This window comes from Etheostoma spectabile, chromosome 9 (assembly GCF_008692095.1).
Source record: "Etheostoma spectabile isolate EspeVRDwgs_2016 chromosome 9, UIUC_Espe_1.0, whole genome shotgun sequence".
Taxonomy (NCBI): Eukaryota; Metazoa; Chordata; class Actinopteri; order Perciformes; family Percidae; genus Etheostoma; species Etheostoma spectabile.
In genome coordinates, this window is record NC_045741.1 from 3584370 (window position 1) to 3591869 (window position 7500).

General features: G+C 42.5%; 1 protein-coding gene across 15 annotated transcripts in view; it reads left to right on the forward strand.

The window, feature by feature from the left end:
• The window catches only part of fgfr3 (fibroblast growth factor receptor 3), an 85202-nt gene that overhangs the window by 6279 nt on the left and 71423 nt on the right, over nt 1-7500 (forward strand). The gene's annotated exons all lie outside the window — the stretch shown is intronic.

Consider the following 7500-nt stretch of genomic DNA (forward strand, 5'->3'; position numbering starts at 1 on the left):
TGACACACCTGACAGAGAGTCCAGCTCCACCCCCACGACGTCACTGGCCGCGAATCAGTTTAATAAAAAGCTAGTTGTGCGTTGGCAGAGCGCCACCTGGTGGAGTTACTCCTGTCATTCCTCCTGGAGAACTGGCAGAACCCGGTTATTCACTTAACCCGGTTACCGCTGTGCATATTTAAATGCACCTTTTATCGTGCCTTCTCCGTCACCTTTACAGCCAAAGTCTAAGTAGATGTTCATGGAGGCGTCATTGCTGCTCTTCCCTGTCAAACACACAAAGAGAGACACACAGTTGTTCCTATTGGTTGGTGTGCGGGTTGTTAGTACATGAATCGATTAGAAAAACAAAATTACAAGGGGATTTGCTCACATTTCACGATCTGAAGGAGCGCCTCGGCTCAGACGTGAGGTGAGAAAAAGAAATCTCAAAGCAACACTTGTCTTGCTGCACAACAACAAAAACACAGCTCAGAAGAATTCCCCCTCTAAAGTTGGCTTTACACTCAGTCATAAACCGGGATAAATGAAGCCTGGGAGGGTTTTCGTCCAAAAAAAGAAGAAAGACTATGTTTAGCTGCCCATACCCATTCGTTTCCACCCTCAATTGTTCCTCTCTTAATTTTCCAACGCTAATATGACATCTGCTTTGAACCATGTTGAGGTTTCTGTTTGTTCATCACTTCAAATAGGGGCATTTCAAAAAGCACATTTATTGTTTGTACGAATGTGGCGGAGTCTTTTTTTTTTTTTTTTACAAGGAAGATATAATTGGACTCTTCTTGGTTCGCTGAGCTTAGCGCAATATTCCCTCTTTGTTCTCGAAGGCAGAGAAATACCCAAAGATCAGTCCAAAGTAAACGTTGACTGTGTTTCTTTTAATCTCTCCACATTGCCCCGAAAAACTAACACAGCAGAGTAATCTCTATTCTGAGGCACTGGCGAAGTGTTGTTCCCCCCCCCCCTCACTTTTTCCTTATGTGATAGTTACTTTACACGCTTCAGTACATGAAGAAAGACGAGGAGCCGGGCGCTTTTTGGATAGGACCCAGCTGTCTCATGCAAGGGGTGTGTGTGTGTGTGTGTGTGTGTGTGTGTGTGTGTGTGTGTGTGTGTGTTGTTGTGTGTTGTGTGTGTGTGTGTGTGTGTGTGTGGTGTGTGTGTGTGTGTGTGTGTGTGTGTGTGTGTGTGTGTGTGTGTGTGTGTGTGTGTGTGTGTGTGTGTGTGTGTGTGTGTGTGTGTGTGTTCATGACATAATAGGGACATCACTCTCTGTACACGTCACAGTCTGTGAACTCTGACTTAAGGTTCTAAAAATGAGGTCCCCATAAGGAAAACCCTTTCAAATGAATGCAGGAGTCATGAATGTGCACACACATCTTGCAGATATGGGTGTTGGTTATGGTATATGTTTTTTCTAACTTGTGCGTATAGTGCGCTGTATATCAAGGCTATGTTCCGAATAACCAAGGTCACACCAGAGATGTAGACCCAAGTCTTGAGACACGGACTTAAGTCACAAAAACAAGGACTGGACTTGGACTTTACTGCTGTTGCACTTGACTTTTTTTAGACTTAACTACCTGAAGACTTGAGACAAAACATTCTAGCTCAAGTTAGTGCCCCGGAAAACGCATGGATCAAGAAAAAGTAGACCTTGTATGTTTTAGTTGCAGGCCTCTGCATTGAAAGGACTTGGTCCCAACGATGAGGGAAAAAAAGCACAATTAACCCAGCGTTGGAATGTTCAAATGTCATGTAGCATTCAGGGACTTAAAAAGACTTGCATCGTGACTTCAGTTTGACACAGACTTGCCCCAAAAGATTTAACTGCAGCTCTGAGTCAGGCTGATCTGACAGCCTCCACTTGTGTGGAGCCAAAAGAATCCCTCTCCTCCTCTACTCTGTCTGTCCCCCGCCCTCGCCCTCTCTCGTGGAAAACCCCAATGCTACAGTAGAAGTGTTGTGATTCTGTCCGCCTGATTGCCTTCCCTGCTGGGAGCCATCGCAGCCTATCAGGCTTGGCATCATCCAAAGAGCCCAGTGTTTTTTAAACCCCTCTGGGGGGCGGGTGTTCCGGCTATGATCTCGGTGTACCTGCGCGGTATGCAGAGGTCGCCAAATACAGCCGGGCCACGTCGCTCTGAAGAGGGGCTGTGTTAAAAACCGTTCCCCCTTCACTATTCTTAATATCGGTTTGGGGCATTTTAGGCCTTTATTAAATCAGACAGCTGAAGACATGAAAAGGGGAGAGAGAGGGGAATGATATGCAGCAAAAAAACACACACTATACTAGACCATACAATACGCTATAATATCATATTTTTGCAGGGCCTGGCCAAACAACTGGAGCAAGAAAAAGTAGACCTTGTTTGTTTTAGTTTTAGAACCCTGCATTGAAAGGATGTATTCTCACCAATGCAAAAAAACACATTTTCAAAATGTCATGTAGTCTTAAGCATTCGGAGACATACGCTGAGACGTATAAGACATGCACTTAAAACCAGCTCTGCGTCAGGCTGGTCTGTGACGGGCTTCTTTGCCTGGTGGGCATCTCCGGCCTGCGTCTCGTCTCCCCCGCGGCCCCCTGGCCTCCAGCAGAGGACCCCACGTCCACAGATGGACGAGCAGTGGGGATAAAATGATTCTCGTTTACTGGCAGATGGCACAGTTTCCCCTCAGCCGCCACTGCACTGGGCAAAGTTGTCACTTAGGTTTGTGTTGCCTGTGTACGCTCTGTTGTTGTGGTTTGTGTGTGTGTTTGTGTGTGTGTGTGTGTGTGTGTGTTGTGTGTGTGTGTGTGTGTGTTTTGGTGTGTGTGTGTGTGTGTGTGTGTGTGTGTGTGTGTGTGTGTGTGTGTGTGTGTGGTGTGTGTGTGGTGTGTGTGTGTGTGTGTGTGGGTTGTGTGTTGTGTGTGTGTGTGTGTGTTTGTGTGTGTGTGTGTTTGTGTGTGTGTGTGTGTTTGTGTGTGTGGTGTGTATCTGCTTCAGGGTCACAAATGAGCAGGTGCCATGACATCCATGCCCTTGGAAGCATGTAAACAAAGGTTAAAAGTAATTGTGCTGTGATTTGGACAACCTTATTTATATATCAAAACCCCCCTTGTTTTATCAAGCTGTCATAAATTGATGTATGGACGTGACTGCAGAACCCTGTGGGCCACCGTAGGAATGTTTTTGAGAAGAGAAAACAGCTTTCTATTTTATTGATCAGAAAACACAGTCAGCCGTACTTGTGAAGTGCTCTCTGGTGAATGAATCTTCCCGGGTCTGTATTTATTTATGCATGTGTGAAAAATGACACTATTGATGTAATACCATGTTTCCATTAAGTCCACCATAATGTTGTCTCAGGGTGTTGTTTATGTCATCTGGTGGCATTTCCAAATGTTGAGGGGAAGGGGGGGAGAAGAAGTTGATGAAAAAGAACAGAGGGTTTGTGTATGTGTGTTATTCTTCTCCCCTGTGTATTTACTGACCACACACACTTTCCGCCGGTCCCCCGTGGAGCACAGATGAATTATGTGGCTCCTCCACTCCGACCTTTTCTAGCAACTGCAGATATATAAATTCAACACAATACATTTTCTCTCTCTGTGTGTGTGTGTGTGGGTGGTGGTGTGTGTGTGTGTGTGTGTGTGTGTTGTTTGTGTGTGGTGTGTGTGTGTGGGGGTGTGTGTGTGTGTGTGTGGGTGTGTGTGTGTGTGTGTGTGTGTGTTTGTGTGTGGTGGTGTGTGTGTTGTGTGTGTGTGTGTGTGTGTGTGTGGTGTGTGTGTGTGTGTGTGTGTGTGTGTGTGTGTGTGTGTGTGTGGTGAGACAGCAGGCCTACGTGGAGTCTGCAGTTAAGTGAATGTTATGTCTGGATGGGCAAGGCAGATGATGAAAGGAGGCAGTTAAAATGAGATAAAAAGAGAAACAATAAAAATTAAAGGATAGCAGAGAAAGAGTGGTGTGTGTGGTGTGTGTGTGTGTGTGTGTGTGTGTGTGTTGTGTGTGTATTTTGCCTCTGTGTCTCTGTGTGTGTGAGAGAGTAATAGACATTGTAGGTGTGTGTGGTCATTATGCCCTTAACCAGAGAAGAAAGTGTGTGTGTGTGTGTGTGTGTGTGTGTGGTGTGTGTGTGTGTGTGTGTGTGTGTGTTGTGTGTGTGTGTGTGTTGTGTGTGTGTGTGTGTGTGTGGTGTGTGGGTTGGTGTGTGTGAGAGAGGTCACTGACCCCCTACCTTCCCCTTGGCAACGACTGTAAATATCAGCAGGGGCTGTTTGGGTCGTTAGAAGACTTGTTAAAACCACACCAGCCGCAGATTAATGCTCAGGTTCTCGCTCACACACACACACACACACACACACACGTCAATTTACTCTTTCTATCATTGACTTTCTAGTTGTTTTTCTCTGTCAATTTCATTTTTCTTCCCTACCACTCTTCTTAATATTACAGGCTCACAGGCCACCCATGCCACCTATGCCATTTCTGTTATGAAAGTAATATTCACTAATATCCAGACACAGTTCTGCTGATCAGTTGGGCTTTTGTTCTCCTGAAGTTCGGCGTGTTTTGCCCCCTGTAGCTCTGCCTCTTCGGTGTGTATTTATAAAAGGTTATTTTCTCCAGTATGATGATAGTGTAATCTGCTGTGGGGCTCACACCATCACTACCCTTTAATTATCCGGTTATGTAAATGAGTAGTGCTCCACGTGAGCCTCCGAAAATTGGACCGTTCATCACAACTAAAGTTACTCCAAGCGGTTTCTCTTCCTCCGCTGCAACACTTTGTCTCTCGGAGGCTCTGCGTGAATGTTCATTTCCCTGGCAACATTATCAAGAAATCTTTTGGCTAGTGTGGCGAGCGTGCAGGCCAGATAAACCCTGGAGAGGGACGAGTCGTTGAACCGTGGCTGTCCTATCCTCCGTCCATCACACACTTAATCCAGTGGACACTTTGTTGGATGGGAATTAAACATTGAACGCAACTTGGAGTCCTATTTATAAAGCTATCCTAGCAGGATGCTTCTCCTGGACTCCTCAGTCAGTCAATCAGGATACAGAACCCCCCCTCCCCCAGAAAATCTATTTATATTTTAACCAGTAAACGGTCTTAATAAATACACAAGATGGTCGTTTTTAAGTTCTTGACAACATGATCAGAGCCCAACCGATAAAGGATTTTCAATACCAATACAAATATGTGGTTAATTTAAAATCCAATATGCCGATATATTGGGCAATATATATTTTTTTTAAATCCAGAAACGCATAACAGATTTCCCTTATATTAGTTATTTATTAGTTCTCACTAAAATACTATGATAATAATTTGTTTTATTGTCACAACAGAACAAAGGAACATCAAATTATAATAAAGTTCTGATAAATAAATTGTATAAAAATACAAACTCAAAATATGAAACTTTAAAGTCCTTTTTAACAAAAAAAACATTAACAAAAACAAATCAGTGTTGGCAACAGGGACGCTGTAGAGCGTCCTCTGGTGGACAAAATATGCAACGCCAATAACATAACATGGTTGACCGTCCGTTTTTATTTTTGAAACAATCATTTATCAAAATCATTTATTTTTCATTATAAACGCTTCTGACGAGTAAATGTAAAAAAAAAAAAATCGGCCAATATAAATGCCGATATTGATCGGGAAATGCCTAATATCGGCCCGATAATACCGACCCGCCGATATATCGGTCGGGCTCTAAACATGATACTGTGAGTTATGTATGTCCAATAACATATGAAGATTTTCTACTGTGTTCTTCTGTTTAAGCACATTATGTACTAGGGAGATTAAGCCCTTTCAGAGTACTACTGTCTAGACGCAGTGTTTTTCCAAGGATAACACACAGTTGAGCACAAGTGGAAAAAAGCCTGTTGCTAAGAAAAATGTTATTAAAGGTTTTCATATCAGATCACACGCTGGAGGCTTGACTGGGACTAAATTGCGAAACAAAATGGGCCTCATATTTCAGGACCAGGACTTGGTGTTGAACCGCATTACTCTTTTGGTACTGACTGACAGTCTGTAGGACTGAGTATTAAACCCTGTCAAGTACTACTATCTGGCACTGAATGCCAGGTCAGATTTGTAATCTTGTTTACTTACTGATTGGAATCCAAATCTCTGCTCCTGGAAGCGACACTGATAAGAGCGGCGAGAGCAAACCGAACCGGTCAAACAGCCAAACTCAAACAAGGAGCTGAACTTTCAAACTGCTTTCAAATTCCCCAGTTGGTGAAGGGCCTGCACGGCTTCTTTTGTACAAGTAGCACTGCTCAAAACACCTGTAGTAGCACAGCAGTGCACGCCTGTTTGCATTTAATTAAGACGTATTAGACTGTGATACAAACACTTCAGTTTCACAACATTAATGACGGATTAGTCAGTGTGTCAGCTTGAAAATCCCATTTTGCAGCAATGAAATAGAAGTGAGATGAACAAACATGTCGACAGTTTTCCTTTGGGGACATACATACAGTACATTGAAGTTGTAAAAAAGCTAATAAATTGGACTATATTGCAGAATATCGCAACATGTTTAAAATCCCAATAATATTGAATCATGGCATACTGTATATATCCTGTTAATATCGTATCTTGGGGCCTTCATGGGGATTCTCAACCCTATTATCAACTAGGGGTGTGGGGGGGGAATCGATACAGCATAGTATTGCGATATTGAGTATGGATCTTTTATTATAAATGTGTTGGTCAGATTGTCTGCTTGTTCCAGCAGTAAAGAACCAGAGATGAAACAGATGTTGACAAAGTTTCCTTTTGGAGACATCATTTGAAATTGAAGTTGTAAATAAAGGTAACACATTGTCGCAGAGTATTGCAAAAATGCCGTATCTTGACATAACTATCGTGATGGTATCATATCGTGTGGCCTCTGGAGATTCCCACACCTAAGTCATTCAAAAATATTGATTGTAGCATGATTGAAGCATCTTTAAAGTTGAGATATTTTGCTACTTGTTCCTAGGACTGTATTCATTATTCCATAATTGTGTAACTGTACTTTTTTTTTTACATAATCCCGTTTTTTTTGTTTAACCGCAAATAAATTGCTAACATTAATTAAGGTCTTGAGGCGTATGACTGGTAATTGTTGGTTTTGTTTAGATATTCCCAATTTTATAAGTAATTATTGTTCGGACTACACATTTTTATTTGTATTGTTTGTTGTTGGCACTTGAGCCTATACACTTTCATAGCAACAAAAATGACAAGGGGGGGAGGGTACAGTTAGGAAAAAAGTTAAAGAGTTAATAAAGAGTCGTTGGTGATCACCAAAAGATGTATCCTGGAATTCACTCAAAAGCTTGTCTGAAAAAGTAATAACTAAATCAATATTTTTTTTAAAATTTTATATTGTTAATCTCAATTACGTAATTGTGTAGCAAAATTTGGCATTGTTACAGCTCTACTTGTCAAACCCAGTTAAACTGTCAAACAATACCCAGCTCTCAGTGCACCTAGTCCCCACCC